The sequence below is a fragment of the Myzus persicae genome, unplaced genomic scaffold (genome assembly GCF_001856785.1).
Source record: "Myzus persicae strain clone G006 unplaced genomic scaffold, MPER_G0061.0, whole genome shotgun sequence".
In the NCBI taxonomy this organism is placed as follows: Eukaryota; Metazoa; Arthropoda; class Insecta; order Hemiptera; family Aphididae; genus Myzus; species Myzus persicae.
The window spans coordinates 750404-769469 of record NW_019104067.1 but is presented as its reverse complement, the minus strand read 5'-3'; the positions used below and the strand labels follow the sequence as shown (position 1 = coordinate 769469).

General features: G+C 32.7%; 1 protein-coding gene and 1 non-coding gene across 4 annotated transcripts in view; one reads left to right on the top strand and one right to left on the bottom strand.

The window, feature by feature from the left end:
• The window catches only part of LOC111038287 (RNA-binding protein Musashi homolog Rbp6), a 381310-nt gene that overhangs the window by 71707 nt on the left and 290537 nt on the right, over window positions 1-19066 (bottom strand). The window lies entirely within an intron of this gene.
• On the top strand, window positions 18683-18755 carry Trnar-ucg. The gene has a single exon. It is a non-coding gene; the product is annotated as a tRNA-Arg (tRNA).

The window sequence follows — 19066 nt, the reverse complement described above, 5'->3', positions numbered from 1 at the left end:
ATTTGTACATGCCCATAAACCGATTTATGCCTAACTTGACAGTAAACTCGATATTGTAAAGATAATACATCGCTCACTAGAGAGCCGTTCACAGTAATTGGTTAATGGATGAGATCCTAAATAAGCGGTAGACAAATAAGGTTACAAAAGTGCCCCAACTAATAAATCACAGCCAAGCCGCCACCAAGTTTATTAACAATAGGGAGAGGAGGAATGGGAAAATAAAACACAACATTTTACAAAGTTCGATGACATAAAATCATCCACATGATAATAATATAATATTATATCACGTTAAGTTTTATTTCACTAGGTGAATTACCAACCATCCTCAACAGCTTTTACAACACTTTCATATAACAAGGATCGCTGTAGTAGCAGTTCCGACTGGCAGCGGTTGTCAAGCTGTATCTATTTCCAAGAATGGGACGCCAAAATATAACGCTTAAAAGTTTGAGGAGGAGGCGAGAATTAAATGCCAAATAGCGCGGAGATACCATAAACATCTATATAATATATTATTATATTATATAAGAACTTTTGGTCTCCACTAAAAGGTTAAGTGAAACGAGTCAAAAACTTCCGAAAAGCCTCGTGCCCGAGAGTGGTGAAGAGATAGTGGGGGAAAAAAATACATCTAACGTCGTTGCTGTAATCAAAAAGAAGAAAAAAATAATACATATACAAGAGGAAAAATGCATACAGCTCTGTGGCCTTCCGAGTGAATTCGAGTGTGCGGCATAGAAACTGTGGTGGACGATGGCGCCAAAAGTCTCTGCTGACCCGACTTTTCGGCTGAAGGGGAGAAAAAAATATAAAACTTTATAATAAATGTTTGTTTTGGTAAACTTTGAATGTGTGACTACATTCATTCAACCGTTCGATTTTCGGCTCCGTCTCGCCGTCGGTACACGAATTTTGCTTCGTTGGCCGACCGATGACGTTTAAACTACTGACACATTATTTGTACGACGGCCAATTTTTTATTCAATATTATATATTATATTATACAATTGATTCTTATATGTGAAAAGATCCCTTTCAAAACATTTCCCGGTACATCGGAACTTGTAAATTTACCATCATATTTTACACTAAATATAATTGATAATATGAAATTTATATTACGTAATATTAGGTATAGCTTTTAATAAAAAAAAAATCGATATTCGTAATCAACGAATCAATGTGCGTATGTAATACAAACAGGTTTGAAATCATCAATTTTTTTTATTTTCACAGCTAGAGAGGTAATCAGAGTGCCTCGCTATACGATTATTATTCATAAAATCCAATTGCTAGAGGTGCTTTTGATAACAAGTTATTTATTACAAAGAAATTATTTTCATTTAAAGTACGGTCCTCTTTAATGCCGAGGGGTATTCATTTTTTATTTTCATAATTCACACTAATACGCTTACGGACGATAGGTACTAGAGAAAAGTTGTTTAACTTTTAAAATTTATTGGTTTAATTTTCTTAAGAGGATGTAAATCGTGACTTCCAGCTCGATTTAGGAAACTTTAAAAATAATATATATATAAATATATATAGAGAGAGAGGTAGACGTATAACTTTGCATTTTGTTGGAAGTTAAAATCTAAATTATTTAAGAAATAACATACACAAAAGTCACTTCGAATACCATAACTTTCCTTGGACGCGTTATTCAATTGCTTCATAGTAACTTAATATCTGATTAAGAGATGATACTCCTAGAAACTAATTACAACCAATTACATACTGATGAGCAATATTAATAAACATAATATATATATATAAATATATTGTTACCTAATACCTATAACAAAAGGGCTTACCCGATATATTCTAAAATAAAATAAAATAAGCCATAGAAAAAAGTTTCATAAAATGTATCAAGCAGTTGCATATATTTTTTAAATTTGAGCAGTCTGCAATAAGTAAACGTGCTCAATCTTTACGAAAAGAATATTTGAAATGCATATTAACTATGTCTAACCAAATTACTTACTAGGCACGTGCAATCAAATATTAATCTATAAATCTTTGCGGATATCGTATTTAAGCAGTTTTATATGTAATCAAAAACCTGCAGTAAAATACCTCTAAAAATTAAATTGTAAATTAAAATATACAACCAACAAAATGAAGCGGTTGTTTGAAAAATTACAAACATTTTAATTTAATTATACATTTTTGTTATGCCCAATGGTTCAGTGTACATAATTACAGCCACACTTTATTTTAACGGCTATAGGTATACCAGCATTTGTAAACTTTAATCCTCGTCAGAAAAATGTGTTCAGGACATAATATATGGAAAAAACGAACTACACAAAGACATTAAGAACAACGGCAAAAAAACTACGGAACTCCACCAATCACCGGAGTAGGAATAATTATTACGATATTGATAGCATCATTCTGGTCCACTGTATAATTAAATTTGTTCGTGTATCGTCCGACTGATAAGTTTTCAACTGCCGACCTCGTTAGTCCAACATATTCGTCTGATGATTAAAGTTGAATATGATAAAAATATATTATTTAAACAAAAATAAAATACAAGCAGTATTCCACAAAATTAATTTAAGGCCCCAAAAGGTCAGATTAAAAATTTACATGTGTACAAAAAAAGTTGCAGAAAAGTAGTAAAAACGGTGTAGCTACTTTTATCGCGTGTGCGTGTGATAACTTATATTACCAGCATATCTATATAGCAACAAAAATATAAGTTAGAAACCATAAACGCGAAAACATAATTTTCGTAAGAGGATTTCAATCGTACTATGTGGCACCCGTTTATTTATCAGTTTATAAACAATAATGTATAACGTTTAAAATAATATCAAACTTTGTCATAAATCTAATGTTTTATTAAATAACGTTTGAACTGAAAACTATGTCCGTAATGTATACTGCGAGCGTTAAAATAATGCAATTATTGTAAAACAATATTTCACACATTACATTGTTTTCACATGTAATAGTATATAATATATATATATTACAAATAGTATATGGCCAAAGAGATAGTTTTCGTAAAACTTAACAAAATATATCTGTTATTTTGAAATAATTATTTAATTATAAATGGATAATGTGTGAGTAATGGATACAATAGGTATAATATTAAATGTTACTTTTCTAAACAAAACAAATATTGTTTATCGTTTCAATTGTTATTGTAATATACATTATTTTAATAATTGTAAATAGGTACTCAAAAATAATTGATTTATTGTTTCAAATGCAAACTATAAATCAACACAAAATAAGATTGATATAACGGCTAGAAAATTAATTGGACAAAAACGGTTTTTTATAAAAATTGCTGCATACGATTTAAATTGATAATCATTAACTGATAAATTACTAATATATTATATTGACATACTCGTACTGTCAAATATTTGTATATATAAATACATCTTACACATGTTTACAATGTAATTATAATTCACCTTGTATTTTATCTTAACTAACTAAATTTCATAAGTTCCACGTGTGATAATATGTATAATGTACTTTCAAAATTCAATTTCCTTTAATTCCTATACTATGAAAATACATTTTACAATTCTCAAATACATTTTAATGAACGGAAACATAAAGTAGAAATTATATTTTCCAAACTTAACCTATCTGAGAGGGTCGACATTTTCTCATTTCACCTAAGTTCAGTACCTAAATCTACATTCAACTCAGATTATTACATGTTAAATTCCGTATCCTACCCTAAGCAACCTCCCGCAGCAGATATACTACCCCTGAGAATAACGTGTAAATCTATTAAAAGTGGGTGGATAGTGATTACTTTCAATTGAAAACACACAGATTATATTTAGTTAAATAATATAATTGAACATTTTAGAGATTCTCCAAGGACACCAAAATTTTTATGAAACTAGAAATTATCTCTTCCGTGCTGTGAACACATTTTTCGTCCCTCTTATATTCACTAAACAATGATTATATTTTTTCTCTTGTTTTTTTCTACATTATTTTTCTACCGGAAAACAAAGGAAATCCGGTCTCCAAAGTTCCTGACGCCAGTTACTCGCCGTGCTTCGAAAACGTTATCATTCAGTTTCCGTGCCATTGAGCCGATTTTATTGTGCTCGGTGGTATCAGTATTTTACCACCTCTGTTCTTACTTAAACTGCTTAATGTTCTCTATAGGTCAAACTACAAGACTCGTTTAAACGAGTATGAAAAAGAAACGAAAAACGGTGTCTGAAAAACCTTTTTGGGTGTGAAAACTTTATCAACAATGAATATAATGTTTTTTTTTCTTACCGGGAATTTTAATTCCTTACTCATCTATACTGCTGGTACCAAGCCAAATTCTAAAATTGTGGGAAATTGTGGGTAGACCGAAGGATGGCGATAGGAGTAACAAAAGTTGGTGTATACAAAGTTTTGACCCCCCCCCCTTTCTATCTCACTAAACGCATATAAGAAAACCGCATTGGCACTTGGGGACTAAGTACTTGTGTCGACGCCATTAATTCCCAAAATATACGTATATAATATGTTTAGGGATACCCTCACAGATTATAATCACCATAGAAATTTGGGAAAGAGCTATCAATATTTACTATTAACTTTTTTGGAGGGGACGTTATGGAGGTGAGGGTTGTTTGGGTCACACAAAGTTATATCGGCAATTAAATAAACGTGCGCTACACTACCCTCACATGGTTTATCGTCTGACCCTTTGGACACGTTTAGAATAAACACATATATACGTATACACAGTTTTTGTCAGATATGAAACCGTTCAAAATTTGAAATTCAACGCTTTCCCTCTCTCGCGTCAGGCTAAACAGTCGTTTCTTTCGGACCGCGCTAACGGACTTAACGACGTGCTCAAGTATATGTGAGTCCTAACGAATATACAAATGAATGTCGTCATTTGCATATATGTAGCCTAATTATGCATACTACAGGGGAGAATCTCCGAGCAGAAGCAATATGTTACATACCCATTTTACAACGAGTTTTCAAATCAGCATTAAAACAAACTGCATAACAATTAACATTAAAAAAAGACATTTTTAATACGATATGATTTTTTTATAATGATAAATTATTTTTTAGGCTAGGACTATATAGTAATATGTTTTGGGTAATACGCATTTTTAGTGTTTTACTTTAACAAATAATTATTTTATAATAGTTAAATTATTGAAAATAACTGATGAAAATATTCTTTCCAGATAAAATTAGAAGATATTAATATATTTTTAATTTTTAAACAACCTAGTAATTATTCCCAACTTTTTTTAATTCTCATTTTTTTTTTTTCAAAGGGGAAAATTATTTAAAAAATAAACGCATTGTAAACAGTTTTACTTTTTGTAAGATTATTCAATTATTTAGTTCTTTTCTTTGATATTTGACGGAAGTTGGATTTTATTATATATGATGTGGAAAAATGTAAATAGTACCTAGTTATAATAATAAAATTCATGAATTAGAAAAATAATTAAAACATATAATATAATTCGTTAACCTGGACACTTATCTTTTGTTATAAATATTATTATTAATTAAATATTTAAGCATGCAATTCTATGTTTTTCAAAATCATTAGTTAGGTGTCCTCCGGGAAAGTTTTACGGGTGGTTGTGTCAAAAGGGTTTTATTTAGGTTATGAGTTTTTGAAAGTTACACAGAAGAAAAAACTTCAGGTAGATAGGTTTATTATACAAATAAATGGGGTTATTTGAACAAATAAAATAAATAATAATAATAATACATATTATAGCTACCATAAGTAGTCCAGAATCAAATTTTATGCTGAGTCGGACTTTTGATACGACTTTATTTGTTTAAGGCCAACAGTTACTATTGCGTGTCCGTTTACTACCAAGGGAGCCTACGTAGTTATTTTTAACTGGCTTATATTTTCTATTTCTATTGTATTTCATTTCTGCCAACAAGTTATCGCCAAACTATAATATACCTTTAGATGTTTTCCCAAAGCGATACTCTTCTCTGAAAAAAGGGCAAAGTCAAAACAAAAGCAATGGAAATCGGCCATAATCAAAAGTGTTTTTTCAACTGGAAATTCCATAAAACAAAGTGGACATTTTTTTCACCCCTTTTCATATATAATTTCATGTCATAATCGAGCATTACTTATATCATCTCGTGCAAATAATCTTTCTAATCAAATCACTTTCTAACATGTAGGATTTTATGTGTATATATATTTATTATACATTTTAAATTTTAAATTTTGGCTGCATCAATAATATTATTATTATTTTACGTTCGTTATAATATTATATAATGTCATGTGATTTAGTATTATAGTTACACGGACAATACGAGACAAAACAAAGTGTCAAGAAAAATCCGAAAGAAAGAATATAAAATATTTTTTTTTAATATTCGTTTAAGTTCATTGAATATAATTATTTTAATATGACACACCTGCAGAGTTCATGACAGTATTATTGTATGCCATTGCCGCGGTGTGTTGAACCGTGCCCATCACCTACACCATAATATTATGATATTCGATTGACCTAGATTTAGTTTAGAAACAACTACACTTTGTTTATGTACGCGTATACAGCTGCAGCAAGGAAGCCGTACAGTTACTATTCGACCCCTGAATTGTTTATAATATATTACTGTATGTTTTGTATTGTTTCATTTTTTTGTTTTGCACCAGCATGGATTCCGTGTAAACTCTCAGACTTAAAAAAAGCCTATCGGTCAACGACTGGCTCTACTACGCAAACGTCGCAAATCCTCACAATATAACCCTCGGGAGAAATTTTCGTGTTTCGTTTTTTTTTTTTGTGTGTGTTCCCGCGAGCCGAATATTTCCGTCACGGGCTTTCGCACAAGGGCGGCATTGCAACCGGACACGGTTTTGTGTTTTGTCCCACCACTGCAACTGACAACAGCCGCTCAACCGACTAAACAACCCTTCTCCCTACTCTACTACCACACACACACACAACTTCTAGTACCTATTAGTAACGATTATTACCACCACAACCATCGTTGTCATTGTCGTCATCGTCGTCCAAGCATCATTAATTACATTTCTGTCCGTCACATTTCTCTGCAAAACTCTTCAGACGCCGGCGGAATATATTACGCCCGACTGTAACTGATTTCAATCCACGAGCTCATTGCGTTCACCCTCGCGGCCTCGTCCACCCACCCAGACTACGCGCCTGGGATTTTCACGGTTTTTTACACACGGAAAGTTTTTTCTTCGCGTTTCCCCTCTCTCCAGGAAAAATCACATTTCACGGCACGCATTATGGTCCAGCTGCTTCTGCTATTGCCGCAGCCGCTACATACTGAACGTAATATACATATATTCTCAACCCGTGTCGTTTCAAAGTAATTTATTCCAAAATGCAATTTTTAACTTAAAATCTAGAGTTTTTAATAAAACTTGGTATACTATGCCTCTCTCGTTGCAAGCGTGCTTATTTTTCTCGGAACTCCGTGAAATTGATTTACGAATGCTCGGGTTTTTGTATTCCGAGCAATTTATAATACTACCTACACTGGCTATACTATGATTTAATATTCTATCCTACGTAATAGTCATATTATTTATATAAAAATGTACATTTAAGTATGCATTTAATCTATACTCCGATGCATCGCTCACATCGAAAAATTAATCTTTCACGGTGTCTTTTGGTATTTCTTTGCTTCATTCATATTATTATGAACACGTTCAAACTCAATGTTTTTTTAAGTAAAGAACTTATTGTTCCTGAAGTAAATTGACCGATTCAACCCTCGTGTGAATAATATTATCTATTCCTCCTATCTCTTCCTTTTTGCTGCATTAATGAAAATTAGCTGGTTGGATTCAATTATCCTTAAGCCAGTCAAACCCCTTATATTCGACACCCGCAAACTATTCTCTCATTCTCGCATCCATTTCTATGTTTATATAGTGTCAGAAAGAAAGGGTGCAGTATTATACACTAACGACAGCAGCCAACGATCGAGACTTATGCCATTTATGTATATACGTTATATTAATATGCACCCGTTCTCCTTTCATAATCACTTATCTTTTGGACGGAAGATTTAACCACCAACACGTCATAATGTTAAAGTAAAGAGAGGGTGTTATGTCCTTTTGCTTTTAGGACCGAGATCATTGTCGGAGGTAGCCCCTTTGTGACGGACATGACTCTATACGGGGGTTAAAACCTCGTCATTACTATGCTAATCTATGCTTATTTTCGACTCCCGGCCTTTCGGGTTTAATTAATTACACTTCTGACAAAACCAAATATATTGTCCCGATTTTGTATTCACCGACCATGTAGCATAGTAGTACATCAGATACAAATACAATAATTTTTCTTTGGTTTCCCATTATAATGCTTTACGATTTTATTTTTATTACAAATCGTCGTTACCTATTAATTTAAAATCGTTTAAGCATTAAGGTATTTTAAACACATTCAAATTAAAATTACATGATGATCAGTGAATAATTTATTTTTACACTAAAACAAATATACAATATATATCACACTTTTGAAACAACCCTATTTCTTTCAACCATTTTTAAAAAAAAATCAATATGACTAAATATCATATCATCACGTTCGAGTTAATTAAAATTGTCGAGGCACATGCATATTTCACTATCGGGTGGCAACAAAAAAAAATCTTCAACTGTTGGTTGGTTAGGCGCAGTAATTTAGCTCCGTGAAGAGGAACATGTATCCTCTTTGAAATTTAAAAATTAAAATAATAATAATCGTTTCGTGACAAAATTGCGGTTTTTGAATTACACTCGTGCATCACTCGTAAGTGAAAAATACACCTCGAGCGAGTGGCTGTATACATTGTCAAGAGTTATGAAAAAAAAAATATGATGAAAAAAATAGGGAGAAAATGAAGGACTGAAACCTTTGGAGGGTGTGCCTGTACGAGTGTACGCCTATGTGTATATAATATATGTGCGCGTGTGTGTCATCGAGTTGATTAGACGTAGAGCAAAGATAGTGAAGTGGCAGTGAAGGCAGCGGTCGGATCCGCGACGATAAAGGCGATGCGGGGGCGAACAAGTGAGATACGCAAGTCTAAGTGCAATGTTATTATTATGGACAGGGGTGTACTACATATACACACATATATATATATATATTATATATATATAGAAAGTGACGGTAGCCGTGTCACTACTACTGCCACTAAACACGTATACTACAGCTGCTGCTGCTACCGTTACTGCCGCTGCAGCTTTTCCTGCTGACGATGCACTCGGCCGACTTGACAACGACAACGACGCGTTTCCAGCGATGATGGTGTACCCCCTAGTACTCTCCCCATTTGTCGTCTCATCTCTCAGCCCTTATATACGCTTTGCAATTTTCCGACGCAATTCCGTGACAGACTACGCCGCCGCCACCGACACTGCCGACAAAGTTTTGCCCTCCTCATTAGTGTCAGACCGAGTGAATGCCGCTTATTCTTTTATCTCAGCTAACCCCTTCGACGACTACGTTCCCCGCTGGCTCATCATCGTCTGTGTCTGTCTACCGGCTCCACCACCTCTATCTCCGCCATTCCACCCACTGTCTATTTATTTTCTGCAAGACTATACGGTCTGCCGAATATTACGCACGGCCGCGCGGCGAGACGAAGACTACTATTTCTGAAGACAATAACTCAAACGTTTAAGCGATCAAATACTGCAGAGCCCACCAATGTCAGGATTTCGATCGCATCACGAGCAGTAGGTGACTCGTATATTTTTAAGAAAATCGCCAAGAAAAAACGACAACGGGCGTTCTTTGCAGGTAATCGACAATAAATTCAAAGTCCCTTTCCGATAGCCCCAATCTTTATGTTTTTTGTTTAAATGTTTTTGTTCGGTAGGTTTACGTAATCATAAACTTTTACTCGAGTTTCAATCTAAAGATCCGCGAACGACAAGCCGTACACCAGAATAGCAGACTTTGTTTTAACCTTCGTCACCAAAACTCCACTATATTATATTAAAAACAGTATAATGTATAAAAAAATAGAATGTTTTAAAAAATTACACATACATTAAATTTAACCTAAATTGTTAAGAATGGATGGAAAATCACAAACCAAACGGTATAACGTTGTCGTAACTTATGACCAAAATCAGTAAAATATTTTACGTCATTGAATGGCATTGATTCTTTAATATTCAAGTACAATATTAATATACTCGTGTTTATTGATTTTTGTTATGAATTGGACACGCTTAAATTATGATAGTTTAATTTTCTTTTATAAATACATATTAATTAATAGAAGCCAACAAATAACCAGTTTGTATTAAATTCAGTAATAGAGTAATAATTAAACATTTAAAAGTAAATGTGAATTATTTTCGAATTAATTTAATTTTAATTATAAGTCAAAGTTCTTTCAATGCAAGCAGTAAAACAATAATGTTCCAAAAGAATCAAATATATTATATCTGAATTCAAATAGATACTAGACATGCCAGATAAAATAGACTTACATAATTAAATTCTACAGAATACGTAAATAATTTTTATCATAATATCCTGTCACCGAGTAAAAAGTGATTTCATACCAGCGAGATTAAGATAACTTAACTTAACTTCTCTGTCTGAGGAAACAATTTCATTTGACGAATGGTAAAAGTCGATAAGGAAAGTTGTTCATTGCAATAATTAAATTATTTGCAATTAAAATCATTTGTAATTTAATTTAAAACTCGAACTTTAATCCCACATTTGTCTTTAATTTAAATAGGTCCAATGGAAAAACGTTTTAAACTAAAGTAATAGTTGTATTAAATCGGTTTAATTAAATACAATAAACCTTGATTTAAAATACCGAATGAGAACTATAAATGAAACCTATGAACTATTTGACTCATAAGTGCACTGGAACTCGCATGAAATCGGAATCTTCTTTTACTTCAACCACTATATTATATTTACTCCACGACGGTGTGTTGTAGACGGACGGATAAAGTTGAAAAATTTAAATAAAAATGACGGGAAAAGCTTTGTGTGTTTCGCCTATGAAAACAAATACGGATAAAGACCTAAAACAACAACTCACTTTCGGTGGGCAAGGAGTGGTTAAAACCTGGAGTAAATATAAAACAAAACAAAAAAGTACTCGTTTGCATAAAACACACTTCCCCTGAATGTTTTATATTCTACATTGGCGTAAACAATACAATCGAATAAATTTCAGTGAATTGTCGCTGTCCAAATGAACTTAATAATCCCCAAAGCAACAGCTCCAAAGAATAGTAATAATAATAATAATAATAATAATAATAAAAAAACAACCGAAGTAAAACCATGTTTGGGTTTCCCCCGACCATTACAATCCTATTTGCTTATGCATAATTTTGCATTAACATATTAGTACAGTCCCGCGTTGATTACGCAAAGTCGTTAAGTAAAATATGTTTCACACCGTGGATATACATTTATTGCTTTATTTTAGCATGAATAAACTATACGTCCGTATCACAAAAATGTATATATTTTTAGACATACTTTATGCAAATTTATTTGTGGGTACCTATACGGAACTTAAAAGGTTAATATTATTGTGATATCCGTTCAATTCGTCGAAAATGCAAAAAAAATCATTACTACCTAAATAGAAAACTACCTTTGTACATATTATTTTGGGTCATTTTTACACTATATTCAAATAAAGATAATATTTTTTATTTTATTTCATTAAATCAAGGCATAAAATATATTTTTTAATTTCATAGGATATTAAATGAACAAGCGTAACTATAAATAATAATATAATAATATTTATTATGACCCACTTTTGGTAGACTCAAAAAAAATTCAAAATTATCATAATAATTTTAAAAATATACGCATTGAAATACAATATACCACTTTTTTCTTTAACAATTATTCTTATTTCCTCAAATGTTTCTTTTTCTATATTATGCTCTTATACAAAAGTTGATTCTTTGGTGACATTTGATGACTTATAAAACTAAAACTAACATTTTGTATTTTCCGATCCACCATCCGAATTCGAAATATTAGAAAAAGCTTTTAAAGAAACCAAGTTTTTATCCTCTCTCTGACCGCCGAACAACAATTGAAGTTCGTCTTAAGAGAGCGTCTCCAACACTGGTCATATCTCACGAGGTCATATTTCATTTTACACACGCACACATACAATATAATAATGCATACAAGCAAATCCACTATATTTAGTACGATATGATGTACAAAATGTAATATTATTACTATATGCGTATACATGATTTAAAAACAAAACCGATGATTCAATTAATTGGAATTTAAATAGAAAAAATTAAACCACTATACGCTTCGCGTCCTCTTCCAGAGTGATAATCATAATTCATTATTATTATTAATTTTATAACTAGCCGAGTTTACCTATGTTAGGTTACACCTACACATTTGCCGCAACTATATGGACTTTATTATTATGCTTTGTTTTCAAGTTTATTCACTGGTGCGAAATATAGTGGGTACTAAAAATGTTTATTATTGTTTCACTTTTGTCCCGGCGATGCTGCAGGTACAAAATTGTCATTTACCTCAGAACGATCACGACTTCCGGCAAACAGTACGAGAATTACAATTTAGATGAGAAGTTTCGGGCCGGAACGGCCAAAGTCCTTGCGGGCCCAACTCGGTTACGCGCAACACACTACGGAAATTATATCGTAAGGCTCGCAAGGGTGGATACATGTTATGTGTAATAAACATGGGCGCAAGAACAGGGAAAGTTTAGCGTGAACGCGAGGTTGGGGGGAGCGAGAGATGGTAGTTTATGAAACTCTGGGAAATTAGGTTTAACATTGAATATTTGAAACCAGGAATAATTGGAATGGCACGAATATTTTGACCTTCTCGGGGCATCAACATTTACTACCCCATCGCTATCGCCGCCACCACCACCACCACTACACTACAACTATACACCCGTTAGTACTATATACATTTAGTGTGTAATAAAATTAACACGAAAACCCAAAATCGATTTATACGACGCAGAGTTTTTGTTAATAGACCGTTTTAAACTGTCTATTGTAGTGAGTGCAAAGTACTACTCGTTGGCGTTAATAATAATAACAATGATAACCGACAATAATGATTATTTAGTTAATAATAACAAATGGAATACACGGATTAAGTTATTTGCATGCTATATCATTATCATTTTTTTTTTCATTCTTACAGCGCATTTTTCTGTTTATATCCAACTTGATAGAAACACGATTATTTACAACAGACTCAAATATTTATAAACTAATTGGTTACGGTTAAGAATAATACTTCAGAAAATAATGAGATAAATATGACAATGTAGAGAACAGTTGAAAGACTTACTGTATTCAAAATAAATTATTTCAGTACTTGTGGATTAAATTATTAGTATTATCTATAGAATACATAAAAAATAAAATATAATATTTTACGTTTATTTGTATACAATTTTTTTCAGTTAAATATTTTATCTCAATAATTTATAATTCAAAAATGTTTCTTTTAGAATATTATTTTATCTTTTTGTTACGGACTTATTTATTATATATATACTTAGAGGATAATACCTATAGTAGCAGCTATATAAAACGATAAGAATCTCCAATGTTAAAATTAAATATAGGTACCTACAATAATAATATACTTTTTTACGGAGAAATAATATAAATTATAATAAATTGCAGCAACCTATCCAACCATATAATACCGCTTTTGCAATAATTTTACAACAAACGATGCAGATATAATAAAATATGCAATGTATATCATAATATAAACTTATTTAAGTATGAATATACTTCAACGATGTCGCACACGGCTATACGATTGCGGTTCGATTAGAAATCGTAGTCTTGTTTCGAACAACGGCGCAGACGGACGCATCATAGAAAACAGACTGCAGATGACCGACTGAAAATAGTGTGAACATACACCAGTTAGCCTTGAGTGGGGAAAATGCTTAACCGAGTTTACCGTGGAGGTCACTCGTCGGTGTGCGAGTTAATGAACCTCCACTGTGAAATTTGTGAACAGGAGCGTTAGGAAATTTGTCGCTGATACATCTATATTGGTGAAGCATCCGCACATTCCAAAATGGCGAGCTCGAAGCTTTCGCCGTGCATATAGGTATTATTTATAGCAGTACCTATATACTCGGGGTGAGTGAGTATAACCTCGATATTCTCCTTTAATCGAACGGTTTTTTACTAGTCTTTAGCCAATACGCGTAACATTCGGGTAAGTATTATGGGCAGGTGAGGATCAATAAATAGGTTTACAAACGCGTAAGTATGCACCGCAATATTGTGCGATGCTTATACTGGCAATAGGCTCCTATCTATATTATTATATAACTCTCGCGAGTTATACGCTCCCCGCGCTGTACCGTTGTACCGGAGAAACGGAATGGCTGCGGTTCACTCTGTATACATATATTATTATATAAGATTACGCGGCTCGAGGTTCCGAGTATGCTCGTTTACAGCCACTACCCCTCTGAACCTATACAGTAGTGGTCTGTAGGTATATACACACAGACAGCAGCAGCAGCAGCAGCAGCAGCAGATAGTATATTATACGTTGTGGGTACGCGACGTGTGCGAGGATTAAACAGGAAAATATATTCTCGTTTCCGGTTTTATGTGCGCCAAGAGAAAGTGCGGTATCTGTATATACTGTGTAAGGGTCGAACGCACAAATGCGCCCGCGCGCGTGTGTGTGTGTGTGTGTGTGTGTGTTTGTGTGTGTGTGTGTGTGTGTGTGTGTGTGTGTGTGTGTGTGTGTGTGTGTGCGTGCGTGCGTGCACGCGCAATAGGGTGCTCTGGCTATTTGTAACTTTACACGTGGTAACGGTTAAACGCCATAACTCACCTGCGTGTCCGGTTATCGCCTCGTTCCGGTAAAAACTTTAAAAGTGTTGGTTTCGCGCGTTGAAAAATAGCGGTCGCCGCACGCGCCACCCAGAAATCGATGACTCTGCTAGCTACCGACAGTGTATATTATTATGTAGGTATACCCGTTATATACCGCGCGAAACGTTCCACATTCGGACTGTGCAATATTGAATAGGCGAGAAATGTAAATGTTATCATGGTATTATTGAAGAGTAACGTTAGATAATGAATTAGGTACCTATTAAAATGAATAACGTAATAATGTTTCCATTGTATAACGCAGTAAAGATTTAGAACGCATGCATGCGCAGCATCACATATATAGATAACATATTATGTCTTTTGATCGTTGAAATAGGAAATATCTAAGCAGTGCTGAAGAGTAAACAAAAAATGGTATGATTTAGTGGCAGGTATATGTATAGGAAAAGCGCTTTTCGAAACCATAAATATCTATCTTCGAAATTCTCGAGTTGTTTGCACGATTTCTTCGAGATATTAGTAGTCGTCGCTTTAGCTTACACCTCCTCGCCTGTAGGTACGCCAAAGTACCCAGGAACGTGTGTGTATATATATATATATATATATATATATATATGTACATTATATGATTTATGGTCTACCCCGAGCGCGTGGAAGCATTTTTCGCACACTCATATAACGAAAATACCCACACACGGCGCGCGTATACTATTATTATTATATACACAACGATCTGTATACATCATAGCCACTGACGTGATGGAAAGGTATTCGTGATTCTGTTTTGTGAATCTCTTAGACATTCTTCTCGAAAGTCGTTTATGATGCGATGAGAGAAATCTTCGTGTATAGTTGATACCCACCTATAAAAGCCGTCTCCACCCTTGGTTGGCATTCGCGTTGATTTATTATAACACCTATACATTCCCATATTATAATATTATATGAATATATTATTGTACTTTTTTGCTCGGTGGTGGGTAACGAGGCGTCAGAAAATAATATGATGATGGTAGTAATAATATAAACCGATGCATACAAGAATAGGTAATAATAATATGTAGGACATAATATTTTTCCACTGTTACAAAATTTTAATAAACTACGCTCTACGATCTAGATACTGTTGCGCAGTTATCGACCTCGAAGATTAGCGAATTGCCACCTCATAATTTGTCCGTGGATACAAATGGTTCAAATAATTCTTAATTGATTCTACACTACAAATATCTCAATAATTACTCATAGAAGTACAAGAATGCTCATTGCTCAGTCAAATTATAGATACTTAAGAGTACTTCTACTGGAGAATAGAAAAAAAAATTTTACATCCGATATAATATTAAAACATTATAAAAAACAAATTTACAATATATTGTACTTATATATTATAGGTACACTGTACAGTAGTATAGTATCTTAAAAAACGATATAATATATTAACCTGTTGAAATGTATACCTAACTATTTACCAGGCCATAGAACATTTTGTATCATACTCTACTGCAAATTGCATTGTGCCATTATAATACTGACTAATACTGGCTTCTACCCACCTATATTTTATACTTTTATACATTATTCACCGAGTAATAAATTGAAAGAAAACTGCAGCACAGTATTTTATAAAATACTAAATTCATAATTATTTTTAAAGACGCCAAAATGCTCACGATTGTTTACGATTTTAGCAATTGGATTCATTTAACGTTTTACTCCGACAAATTAAATTAAATTAAACATTAATTTAATGGAAGTTTAGAATTACCATTCAAACATAAACAATTTCCATTTAAAACTCACATTTTCAAAACACTTAAAATAGCAGTTATTTACATAATAGAATTACGTTCCCTTAACATGTAAAATACATATCTAGTTTTAATGAATTAATTTAACATGCGAAAACTCTTACAGCGGTTCTAAAAAATAATTGTAACAATAATACTGTGTATAAATTGTTTCATTTCTTCATTTTGATTACCTATAATAGCAGCTATATCATGTATTTGTATTATAAACATGTTACAACGTATGATATATATCGCTTAAATAAAATTACTTATGTCTGGACATACCTACTGCAAATATCAAAAGAAAAATCTAAACAGAATGTATTACGATGCGGTATTATTATTAATAGGTAGTTCTTAAAACAAAAATAAACTCGTTATCGCAGTGATAGTATACATTATCCTAAACCTAGGTATGTAACTATGTCCATTGTCTATTCCATATTTTGAGCAATAAGCATATAATACTCACAAAAAATAACTATACAAAAATTGTGGCGCCCTCTAGGTAAGTAGTAATAAAATAAATACATTTGATAATATTATATTGCATAATGTCTATAGAGTATACTAGTGTGCAACATTACTCAATGAACTAAGAATTTTATTTATTTATTTAAGAATGTATAACATTTATATCATAGCAGGTGCACTTTTATAATAGAATAAAGAGTAGGTTTAATTAATTTGATTTTAAGTTTTGAATCATAAAAACGTAAATAAAATTGTATTGTCATTAATTTTAAATAGCAAAAAAAATACTGAAATATGATTCATATTATATTGTAATATAATAATACACTGATGTTACTACACGGCTACGCTATTCTATAGAGTAAAAACTAAAAACGTATCCCATAGTAGATCTTATAACAAATTATATTATGATATAAGGATTTGAGTATTAAGTTCAGGAGGGTGTTGCTATGCTACCTCGTGTGTGCTTTCGTATACAACGAGCACATGGAACCCGATTGACAGTACCTACACATCATGATTAGGTCGATTTTTCAAGAAGGACTTCAAGGAATACAGGAGACATAATTATATGTACATTAGATTAAATATTAGGAGACAGAATATATTTTGTTATTCTTAACAGACAAACGAAGTTAATACAATAACGCAAATTATTATGTGTACCTACCATTATTTTATTAGGTAGGTCCCTCCTATAGTGTTTTGAGTTTTCAATATATTTTCGAAGATATAATAGAAAACAAATTATAAACATATAATATGTTAGTATCTCTTATTGAAAATAGTTCTATATAATACTTATTAACTAAGTAGATTACCCGACATTCCGACGGATAAAATTATGAGCTATTTTGCACTTTGTTTTAATTGGATTAGAAGTAATAATGCACTGAGGAAAATTCCAGAAAATAAGTAGAATTAGCTCACCTTCTACAATTAGGTCACCGAATATGATAGGTGTTTACTTAAAATGTTTTTGGATTTAAGCTAGTAAAGTTGTAACTATCCTATCCAACCAGTTGGGATTTGAAAAAGAATCTTATTGTGAAGTTCTATTTGTATCGTAAAAATTAATTTTACTTATTTGCTTTTAAGTTCTGAACACTACCTAAGCAGTAAGCTCATTGTTGGATTTGCAGCCTTTGTGACAAATACATTGTAAAACGTATGTAAGCCAAAATGATATAAAGTTATTCAAACAAACCAAATTATACTTTTCTTAAGGCGTAAATATTATAAGAAACACTTAATAATTGAATGTCTGAAATATCGAATTGAATTGATTCAGTTCTGTAGAATTAGTATCATTGTCGGTTACTACCTGGCAGGTCTAATAGTGTAAACTGCATAGCCATAAAGTTACGTTTGCTAATCAAAATCCATTATAAACGGGAGATTTTATAATCGACGGAACTAGGACTAATGTCTAATATAATAGTACGGCATAATTAATTTCAAGCAATATTATTGATTTAATTCTGTCTACTTTAAATATGAAATCAATAATTAACGTCGACGTGGAGTCCCTGTGGCGCAGTGGAAAGCGTACTGGACTTCGTATCCAGGGGTCGTGGGTTCGACCCCCACCAGGGACACTGCAGGTTTATAATTTTTCCTAATTTTTATCGATTTTTGTTTATGAATATTAATAACGACGTTCGACTTGGTCATTGTTAACCCCGCTACTTCCACACCCACCCGTCGATATTGGTCTACGACGCACGCCGGGGGGACGACAATAATATCGTAGCTAAAATTAGACCGTCCGCCAGTTAATATTATCGGAAGAGCTCAAATTATCGTTATCGGATTCGTCGTGTCGTTAATGTATTATTATCGTGCACTGTCAAACCTGAAAGTGATTGTTATAAATATATTTTTATTAGTTCAGTAGATCCTCTAGCCG